Source organism: Molossus molossus, unplaced genomic scaffold (assembly GCF_014108415.1).
Source record: "Molossus molossus isolate mMolMol1 unplaced genomic scaffold, mMolMol1.p scaffold_m16_p_15, whole genome shotgun sequence".
Lineage (NCBI taxonomy): Eukaryota > Metazoa > Chordata > Mammalia > Chiroptera > Molossidae > Molossus > Molossus molossus.
This window is the reverse complement of record NW_023425350.1, coordinates 23,084,625-23,096,230: the sequence shown is the minus strand read 5'-3', so window position 1 is coordinate 23,096,230 and position 11,606 is coordinate 23,084,625. Positions and strand designations below refer to the sequence as shown.

General features: G+C 35.4%; 1 non-coding gene across 1 annotated transcript; it reads right to left on the bottom strand.

Moving 5' to 3' along the window:
• Positions 1–375: 375 nt before the first annotated feature.
• LOC118631263 lies at positions 376–482 on the bottom strand. Its single transcript, XR_004959754.1, has one exon. It is a non-coding gene; the product is annotated as a U6 spliceosomal RNA (small nuclear RNA).
• Between the last annotated feature and the right edge of the window lie 11,124 nt (positions 483–11,606).

Here is an 11,606-nt window from a genome sequence, read left to right as displayed (position 1 = left end):
ACCAAGGTTATATCTTCCTGTTGGATAGATCCTTTCAATATTATGTAGTGACCTTCTTTGTCTCTAGTTATGGCCTTCATTTTGAAATCTATTTTATCAGATATGAGTATTGCTACCCCAGCTTTTTTTTCCTTTCTGTTTGCTTGGAAGATTTTTTTCCATCCCTTCAGTTTCAACCTATGTGAGCCTTTTGTTTTGAGCTGGGTCTCTTGTAAACAACATATATATGAGTTATGCTTTCTTATCCAATCAGCTACTGTGTCTTTTATTGGAATATTCAATCCATTTACATTTAAGGTGATAATTGATATGTACTTATTTATTGCCATTTTTCTCTAGTGTGGTTCTATTTTTCTTCCTATTTCTTCTACTAATAAAAATATGGAGTGCTTCATGAATTTGCATATCATTCTTGCGCAGGCGCCATGGTAATCTTTTCTGTATCCTTCCAATTTTAGTATATGTGCTGCCAAAGCAAGCACACTATCAGTCATTTTGATAAATTTTTAAAAAACTAGGAAAGGTCAAAACAAAACAAAACAATATATACAGATTTCAAACAATTATTTGATAAAAATTCCAAAAGTCAGCATATTTGCTAATAGTGGGCTGGCACAATTACACGAATATGTGCTGGAACAAGATGACAATTGCTCTCTGTGTACTTTCTTGTTGGTCACCCTCCTGACTATTCCTATTGAGACAGAGTTCTGCTTCATTATCTGTTTGATCCTTCGATGTTGGTTTTGTGGTCTCCAGATTTAATGCTCTCACAGGTACTTTGTAGCTCCCAGTGCTTATCCATCCATGATCCTGCAATTACCTGATTGGTTTGTAAGCCTCATAAATGAAAGCTATTCAACAGCTAGTTAGAGGATACGATTGCTTTTCTTTCTTTTTATTCCCCTACATTATGCATATAGGCGTGGGCAAAATAGGTTAAATTATCAGAGATTATTACTTAAAATATAAATCATAAGTAAGAATACAAAATAATAACAATAAAGAAAAAAGGAGAATTAATCTTGAACAATTGAACTTAATTCCCAAATGATATTTTTGTGGATTTCTGTGATGGGAAAAGTCTGAATTAGTTAGCCAGTAGACAAGACCAATGGGATTGATTAGTGAAGTAATTGTTAAGTTGCAAATGGAGAAAATAACAATCATTACCCCAAACCCTCCTAGTGTACTCTTGATGTCCTCTTAATGGACATGTTATATCTAAATTTGTATCTGAAGATGTTACTCTAATGACATTCCTTTACATGGATGCTGACATTTGTCTTTTTACATAGCTGTCTCTCATAAGAAGAACATATTGCTTAATGGTAATTGGTACATAATAAATTTGTATCATCAGTTGTTTGGAAACTGAGATATTCAGTCTGTGATAATATGTTTGTTTTTAATTTGTTGATTTTGGTGACTTTAAAACCACTCACCCTAAGGAAGTATGATTCACAAGAAATAATTTTTTTAAAAATCTGTATTTACAGTAGAACTTTATGGATACTGGAATTGAATTTCATATAGTTTTCAAGTGGCACAAAACAATATTCTTCTGATTTTTTTTCTAATACTTAAAAATATAAAAATCATTCTTAGTTTACAGGCCTCACAAAAACATGTGGTAAGCCATAGTTTGTAGAACCTTTTTTCCCCCAATTTGAAAATATTTTAATTTTAATTTTTAACTTAATTTTTATTGTTGACACTATACAAATGTCTCCATTTCCCCCACATCTGCCCACTTTTACCCAGTCCCCAGCCATCCCTTCCCTTTGGACATCTGCACACTATTGTCTGTGTCTATGGGTTATGCATACATGTTCTTTGGCAAATCCCTTCACCTTCTTTCATCCTCTCTCCCCTCCCCATTCACTCTGTTAGCTGTCGGTCTATTCCATGTATGATCCTTTGTTTCTATTTTGCTTGTCAGTTTATTTTGTTCATTAGATTCCACATATAAGTGAGATTATATGGTATTTGTCATTCTCTGACTGATTTATTTCACTTAGCATAACACTCTCCATACTGTCACAAAAGACAAGAGTTCCTCCTTTTTTACCATCACATAGTATTTCATTGTCTAAATGTACCACAGCTTTTTTATCCATTTATCTACTGATGGGCACTTGGACGATCTCCAGCTCTTGGCTATTGTAAACAAGGGGATTCTTAGGATATATTCCCAGAAGTGAGATTGCTGGGTCAAAAAGCAGTTCCATTTTTATTTAAAAAAACTTTTTTTTTCTTTATTGAATTTGGAGAGGGAGGAAGAGAGGGGGAGACAGAGATAGAAACAATGAGAAAGAGCACTGATTGGCTGCCTCCTGCATGCCCCCAACTGGGGATTTGGCCCACAAACTGGGCATGTGCCCTGACCAGGAATCTACCTGGTGATCTCTTGGTGCATGGGTCAACGCTCAACCACTGAGCCACACTGGTCAGGCCCATTTTTAATTATTTGAGGAAACTCTATACTGTCTTCCACAGTGGCTACACCAGTCTGCATTCCCACCAACAGTGTACAAGAAAGTCTTTCTAAAAAACTAAGATATAATTGACATATAATATTGTGTAAATGTAAGGTGTACAGTGTTGTTTGACAGTATATGGTAACATTAGCTAACACCTCTTTCCCTGTTAACATAATTATCATTTTTTATGGTGAAAACAGTTAAGATCTAGTCTCTTAGCAACTTGAAGTTTACAATCCAGTATTGTTGTCTACAACACTATGATGTGCATTAGATCTCCAAGACCTATGTATCTACTAGTTGCAAGTTTGTACCCTTAAAAATTTCCCCAATTCCCTACTCCCTAGCCCCTGTTGATTACCATTTTACTCTCTATTTTTATGAGTTCAGCATTTTTAGATTCAACATCTAAGTGATAGCATGCAGTAAAAAACAATAAATATAAGACAAATAATACTGTAATTAATAAATAATAAGACTGAACTGTGTTTCATGTACTCACAACCGTAAACCTACTTTTGCCCCACCTTGAATAACCTAATGAGCTTCCTCCAGCTTCAAATTTATTTTCTTTATGTGTTTGCTGAATGCATTATACTTACAACATTTTTATGTTTATTAATGTTATTTATAGTCTTCCTCGGATGCTGTGCTTTCAATATATTTTATTCTAGTGAACAATATATACTTCCCTATAGACCATTTTATAAAAGTCATCTGTACTAGGTTGGCCTTCAAGGTTCTGCATGAATAGTCTTCCACCCACTGTTCTTCCTGGCTGTCTTATAATACTCTAACACAGAGAGTCCACTCTAAACATTTGTCTGCTTCCTGTCACTCTCAATGGAGCTGTGGGATAGTGCTGTGGTTCCCAAACAGCAGTCAGTGCCCTTCTCACGACATGTGAAAGTCTTATTCAAATGTATGCAGATTTCTCTGTCCTCATCCCAGATTGGCTGAATCAAAATGATCAGGGATGGCATCTATATGTCTACTGCACAGTGTAGTGCTTACCATTTATCCTGAAACCAAACTCCTATATTTGAATCTTGGCTTCTATATTTATTAACTGAGTGACCTGGGTAAATCATTTAATCTCTCAGTGTCCCGGTTTCTTAAACTGCAATCTGTATAATAATAGTGACTACCTTAATGGGTTGTTAAGTGAATTAAGTGAGGTAATATTTGTACAGTGTTTATAATAATTTCAGGCACATATAAATATGTGTTAAGTGATAAATCAGAATTTTCTCCATATGGTTTTGACACAAATAAGGTTTAGGAACCAAGAGGATAGAAAGGAAAGGATGTTGAAATGTTTGGCCCATTTCTCATTGAAGATCTGTTCTCTTTTCTACTTCCAGTTATTCTCAACAGAGGTAGTGCCACCCCAAGGGATTGTTTGGCAAATATGTAGGGACACCTTTAGTGGTCACATGATTGGATGTGGTAGTAAACAGGAAGATATTAGACATCTTTCAATGTTAGGACAATCTTGTACCATAAAGAATTGTTCCAAATATTCACCATGTTTGAATAGCCACTGGTCCTTTATGTGAAAAAAGAGCCTGTTTCTAATTTAACCTTTTTACACACAGGGAAAAAAAATGCTTTTGTAAAGTTCTAATATACCCCGAATTTTTTCATGAGTGTAACCCCATATAAACCAAGGGAATATTTGTTTTCATTTGGAACTTGACCAAGAGTCAGTCACCTCCCTGGCACACTTCTGATAGCCATGACTCTCCTGATTTTTAAGTCATTAACCCATTTGTGATTCTCACACACAGGTTCATCATCTGACTCTACTTCATGTCTTCACGTGTACATGTGCCTAATCAGTTATATTTTGACACACATATTATTTGACTATAAACTATTTTTGTTTAACTGACCTTTATGTTGTCGATAGGTATCATATTAATTTTTTGAAACAATGTGTATTGTAAGACATCATCTATTAATTTTATTTCAGGAGGGTAAAGATTTATAAAATATTTGTTATAAAAAGAGGCATGATGTCTAATGGGCTTGAGGCTCATTTAGAAGAAATTTCTTAATCAATCTTGCTTAGTACTAAACAACGTTGAAATCTTTCAGAATTCACGTAAGGGTTATGCTGAATTTATACATGCTTATTTCAGGCTATTTTGGGGATATTTCAGATGCTTTTAATGGGGATGTATGTTCTATCTCACCAAGTAGATTTTACATTCTCTAAGGAGAGAAAATATTGCCTTGATTCCTTTTCTGTGTTCACAGCAGGCTTTCAATAAGTGGTGTTGACAGCCTGACTCAAGTTTAAAGAGAAGCAGGAAAATTCGAAGTGGAGTCAGAATTTTCAAGTGAATTTAAAAAAGACTGCTTGAAAAATGTAAGTTTACCAGAAGAAAACCAGCAAAGGTAAAGGGAACAGAAACACAAAATGCCTTCAGGGCAATATTGGGAAATGTGCTGTTGAGGCAACTGGAAAATTCAGCTGTTCGAGACATCTGTAGGCATGCCCTATCTTAGGAAAACCCAGTACTAGCACTGGAAATTAGGAAAACAACAACCAAAAATTCGACAAATTAAAAGGTTTCTTTGATAGGGGCAAGAGAGGGAGAACATCAATCACACAAGAATAATGATTGGGCATCTGCTGTGTTGACAACTTTGCATTAACAAGTGCAGATTCTTTTTACCAGCTTTAAGTATAGCCACTTAAAATGGACTTAAATACATTCAAAGTAGAGTTCAGTTTACAAGACATTTATTTTATTCAAGTTTTTTTTTAATTATTTTTATTAATCTGTTTTTGTTAGATATTTTCCCCCCATTGACACCCTTCTCCTCATCCCCCCCAACCCCTTCCCCAGTTTTGTTGTCTATGTCCATTGGTTATGCATACATGCATAGAAGATCTGTGGTTTATCTCTTCCCCCCCAAATCCCCCCTACTGGGGTTTGTAAGTCTGTATCTTACCTCTATGTCTCTGGGTTAATTTTGTTCATCAGTTTATTTAGTTCATTATATTCCACAAATAAGTGAGATCGTGTGATATTTGTCTTTGCTTGGCGTGTTTCGCTTAGCATAATACTCTCCAGGTCCCTCCATGTCGTCTCAAATGATAAGAGATCTTCCTTTCTTACAGCTGCATAGTATTCCATTGTGCACGTGTACCACTGCTTTTTTTTTTTATCCATTCATCTACTGATGGACACTTGGGCTATTTCCAGATCTTAGCTATTGTAAATAGTGCTGCTATGAACATGGGGGTACATATATTCTTTCTGATTGGTGTTTCAGGCTTCTTAGGGTACATTCCTAGAAGTGGGATCACTGGGTCAAATGGCAGTTCAATTTTTAATTGTTTGAGGTAACACCATAGTGTTTTCCACAGTGGCTGCACCAGTCTGCATTCCCACCAGCAGTGTACTAGAGACCCCTTTTCTCCACACCCTCGCCAACACTTGTTCGATGATTTGTTGATGGTGGCCATTCTGACAGGTGTAAGGTGATACCTCATAGTTGTTTTAATTTGCCTCTCTGTCACAATTAGTGACGTGAGCATTTTTTCATATGTCTCTTAGCCATTTGTATGTCCTTTTTGGAGAGGTGTCTATTTAGGTCCTCTGCCCAATTTTTAATTGGGTTCTTTGTCTTCCTTTTGTTGCGTTATATGAGTACTCCATATATTTTGGAAATTAATCCCTTATCTGATGTATCATTGGCAATTATGGTTTCCCATATGGTGGGTTCCCCTTCCATTTTGATGATTGTTTCTTTTGCTGTGCAGAAGCTTTTAGTTTGATGTAGTCCCATGTGTTCATTTTTTTTTCCTTTGTTTCTCTTGCCTTAGGTATGGTATCTGAAAATTCTGTTGCGTATGATGTCTGAAATTTTGTTGCCTACATTTTCTTCTAGAATTTTTATGGATTCCCAAATTACATTTAAGTCTTTTATCTATTTTGAGTTTATTCTTGTGTATGGTGTAAGTTGATGATCTGGCTTCATTTTTTTGCAAGTAGCTGTCCAATTTTCCCAACATCATTTAGTAAAGAGGCTGTCTTTAATCCACTGTATGCTCTTTCCACCTCTGTCAAATATTAATTGGGCATATTGTCTTGGGTCAATTTCTGGATTCTCCGTTCTGTTCCATTGATCTATCTGTTTGTTCTTGTGCCAGTACCAGACTGCTTTGATCACAGTGGCTTTGTAGTATAATCTGATATCTGGTAATGTGATCCCTCCTGCTGTGTTCTTTTTTTTCAAGATTGCTGTTTGGGGTCTTTTTTTATTTCATATAAACTTTTGAAGTATTTGTTCTAGTTCTGTGAAATATGTCATTGGTATTTTGATGGGGATTGCATTGAATCTATAGATTGCTTTGGGTAGTATGGACATTTTAATGATATTAATTCTTCCAATCCACTAACAAGGTATGTGCTTCCACTTTTTTATATCTTCCTCTATTTCTTTTTTCAATGTCCTGTAGTTTTCTGCAAATAGGTTCTTTACTTCTTTGGTTAAATTTATTCCTAGGTATCTTAATTTTTTTGCTGTGATGGTAAATGGGATTGCTGTTTTAGTTTCTCCTTCTGTGAGTTCATTATTGGTGTATAAGAATGCCATCGATTTCTTGATGTTAATTTTGTATCCTGCTACTTTGCCAAATTCATTTATTAACTATAGTAGATTTCTGATGGAGTCTTTGGGGTTTTCTATGTACAATATTATGTCATCAGCAAATAATGACAGTTTCACTTCCTCCGTTCCAATTTGAATCCCTTTTATTTTTTTTCTTTCTGTCTGATTGCTGTGGCTAAGACTTCCAGTACTGTGTTAAATAAGAGTGGCGGAAGTGGGCATTCTTGTCTTGTTCCTGTTCTTAAGGGAAATGCTTTTAGATTCTGCCCATTGAGTATGATGTTGGCTGTAGGTCTTTCATATATGGCCTTTATTATGTTGAGATATGATCCCGCTATTCCCACATTGCTGAGCGTTTTCTTCAGCTATGGATGCTGGATTTTGTCAAATGCTTTTTCAGCATCTATTGATATGATCAAATGTTTTTTTTTTTCATTTTGTTTATGTGGTGTATTGTTTTATTGATTTGCAAATATTGTACCAGCCTTGGTACAATCCCACTTGGTCATGATGAATAATTTTCTTTGATGTATTGCTGGATCCAATTTGCTAATATTTTGTTCAGGATTATGCTGGCCTCATAAAATGAGTTTGGATTTTTTGGAATAGTTTGAGGAGAATGGGTTTTAGATCTTTGAATGTTTGGTAAAACTCCCCCATGAAGCCATCCGAGGCTGGGCTTTTGTTTGCTGGGAGTTTCTTAATACATCTTCAGTTTCCTTAGTTGTTATTGGTCTGGTCAAGTTTTCTATTTCTTCCTGGTTTAATTTTGGAAGGCTGTGTATTTCTAGAAATTTGTCCATTTCTTCTAGATTGTCCAACTTGTTGGTGTATAATTGTTCATAGTATGTTTCGATGATCCTTTTTATTTCTGTGGTGTCAGTTGTTACTTCTCCTCTTTCATTTATGATTTTGTTATTTGGTTTCTCTCTTTTTGTTTCTTGGTGAGTCTGGCTAAAGGTCCATCGATCTTGTTTATCTTTTCAAAGAACCAGTTTTTGTTTCATTGATGTTTTGAATTGTTTTTTTTTGTCTCTATGTTGTTTATTTCTGCTCTGACTTTTTCTATCCTTTCTCCTATTAGCTCTGCATTTTTCTTTTTGTTTACTTTGTAGTTCTTTAAGTTGTAGGGTTAGAAAGTTAATTAGGAATTTTTCTTGTTTCTTGAGGTGGGCATGTAGTGCTATGACCTTCCCTTTCAGCACTGCATTTGCTGTGTCCCATAGATTTGTGTTGTTGTGTGTTCATTTTCATTGGTTTCCAGGAGGTTTTTAATTTCTTCCTTGATCTTGTTAGTAACCCATTCATTGTTTAATATCATGCTATTTAGCCTCCAAGTGTTTGAATGTTTTTGTGTGTTTTTATTGTATTTGAGTTCTAGTTTCATGCTATTGTGACCTGACAAGGTGCTTGATATGATTTCAATCTTCTTGAATTTAGAGACTTGCTTTGTGTCCTAACATGTGGTCTATCTTTGAAAATGTCCCATGTACACTTGAGAAGAATGTATATTCTGCAGCTTTGGAATGAAATGTCCTTTAAATATCAATAAAATCCAACTGATCTAGTTTGTCTTGTAGGGACTCTATGTCCTTGTTAATTTTTTTGTCTAGAAGATCTATCCAGTGGTGTCTTAAAGTCACCCACTGTGATCGTATTGCTATTGATCTCCCTCTTGAAGTCCTCCAAAAGTTTTAAAATATATTTTGGTGCTCCCATATTTGGTATGTATATGTTTACCAGGGTTATATCCTCTTGTTAGATTGATCCTTTTAATATTATGTAGTGACCTTGTCTGTCTCTTATTATGGCCCTCGTTTTGAAGTCTATCTTCTCGGATATGAGTATTGCTACACCAGCTTTTGTTTTCACTTCCATTTGCTTGGAAAATTTTCTTCCATCCCTTCACTTTCATCCTCTATGTGTCTATTGTTGTGAGGTGGGTCTCTTATAGACAGCATATATGTGGGTCATGCTTTCTTATCCAATCAGCTACCCTATGTCTTTTGATTGGAGCATTTAAGGTAATTATTGATAGTTATTAGTTGCTATTTTAATTTTATGCCTGTGCTCCCCCCCCCCCCCCCTCCGTTTCTTCTTCTTACAACAGTCCCTTCAGTATTTCTTGCAGTGCTGGTTTGGTGATGGTAAATTCCTTTAGCTTTTTTTTTTGTGAAGCTCTTTATTTCTCTTTCAATTTTGAATGATAGACTTGCTGGATAGAGTAGTCTTGGATTTAGACCCTTGCCTTGTATTACTTTGTATACTTCATGCCTCTTTCTTCTGGCCTGAAGTGTTTCTATTGAGAAATCAGCTGATGGTCGAATGGGAATTCCCTTGTAAGTAACTTTCTGTCTCTCTCTTGCTTCCTTTAAGATTCTTCTTTGTTTTTAATGTTTGCCATTTTTATTATGATGTGTCTAGCTGTGGGTCTTCTGGGGTTCATCTTGCTTGGTACTCTCTGTGTTTCCTGGACTTTTGTGACTTTTTCCTTTACCAGTTTAGGGAAGTTTTCGGTCATTATTTCTTCAAACAGATTCTCTATTCCTTTCTCTAATTCTCCTTCCAGTACCTTTATAATGTGAATGTTGTTACATTTTGTATTGTCCCACAGTTCCCTTAAACTCTCCTCCTGCTTTTTAAACTTTTTTTTTCCATTTGCTGCTGTATTTGAGTGTTTTTTTTCTACCTTGTCTTCTAAGTCGTGGATTCAGTCTTCAGCTTCTTCTAATCTACTATTGAACATTTCTAAGTTATTTTTCATAACAGCTATGCAATTCTTTATTTCCTCTTGATTTATATGCATAGCTTCTACCTCTTTTTTTAAAAAAAAAACTAATGTAGTTCCCAGTGAGCTCTTCATAATTCTTACTAAGTTGCTTGTAGTTCTCACCAAATTGTTTGAGCATCCTTAAAATCATTGTTTTGAATTCTTTATCTGTCAAGTTGCTTTCTTCCATTTCCTGTAGTTTCTTTTCCAGTGATTCCTCTTTTTCTTTCCTTTGGGTGTTTTTTGTTTGTCTCCCCATTTTAGCCAACTGGTAGATCTATACCCAGTGAGGGATCTTTGTATGTGTAGGTAGCTCACTGTATATCAAATAAGGCTACTGTGCCTCCCAGACTGTTCTGTTGCATGTTGCCTTTTGCCTGATGCATTTTTATTGGCAGAATCTAGATGAGAAAAGTAGAAAAATGGATCACTAGAGTTTCAGATTCTTAGAAAGAGGCATTGGTGCCTCGGCAAGATTTATAAGGTGAAAACTTCTAATGTAGAAAGGGGTTCAGATGCTGGGCGAGACAAAACAAATGACAGGTGTCCATTCATTCATATTTCCACCTTTTCCTAATTTTGGTTTCAGGGTGCATTGTGGGGCATGAATAAGGCATTCAAATGTAGACATTCACACAAGAGATTACAAGAGTTATGGAGTTGATATGGAGAAAGGTTCCAAAGAACTTATGCTTACTATGAAGAAAGGGAGCCCTCCTTCCTAGCAGACAAAATATTCTCACACATTTACAAAATGTTAATCCAACCACAAGTTCTGCCTTGTGCTCCATCACACAGATTCTGGACAGAGAATTCCTGAATCAGATCATTGTTCTCCTCCTGGGTTTTTCAGTGTTTCCTAGATGCTAATCTAAAAATAAGAACATTCAACAAGAGTTACCAGGCATGCAAAGAAAATGAAGAGAAGGATAGGAAATTCAGCAAAATTAAGAAATTGTCGCAAAATAAACTATTTAGTATAGGAAAAGAAGAAAAACGTAAAATAGTGTCCTCTGGGAGAGAATAAGATAACACACTTCAATGAAAAAGCAAATTTGAAGTCTTGGGAATTAAAATACATGACAACTACATTAAAAAGTAGACAGAAGGGTTAGATAGCAGAAAGGATACAACTGAAATTAAAGTAATGAATTGGAAGATTGATCCAAGTGATTCTTTTTTAAACATTAAGGGATAATTAACAGATATAATTATGTATGTTTAAAGTGTTCATTGTGATGATTTGAAATACATACACATCGTAGAATGATTAACAAGGTCAAGATAATTAACACATGCTACACCTCATAGTTAATGTTTGGTTTGTGTGGTGAGAATGCTTAACCTTTGCTTTCAGCAAATTTCAAGCACACAATATTGTACAACTGGGATGGACTTTAAAAAACAAACTGGGTTGGAGGTCAGACTGGGTCTCACTTAAACTGGATTGGGTCCAGTCTGAGGTCTCAGGTGAATAAAATTTTGTTGTAAGGCTATACAAGCGGGTTAACTTTGCCAAAGAAGGTCTTAAATTGCAGTGGCCACAATGTGTAAAACTTTTAACCTAGATAAGCATATTCATTTATGAGGTACCCAGGAGAAAAAGTGGTCTCAGCCAAGTACTCACTATAAAGGGTAGAGAAAAAATTATTTTTCCTCCTCTACAATTTCTGGTGAAAAGAATGAAATCCACTGGGACATCTTATTCACTTTGGAGTCTGAAG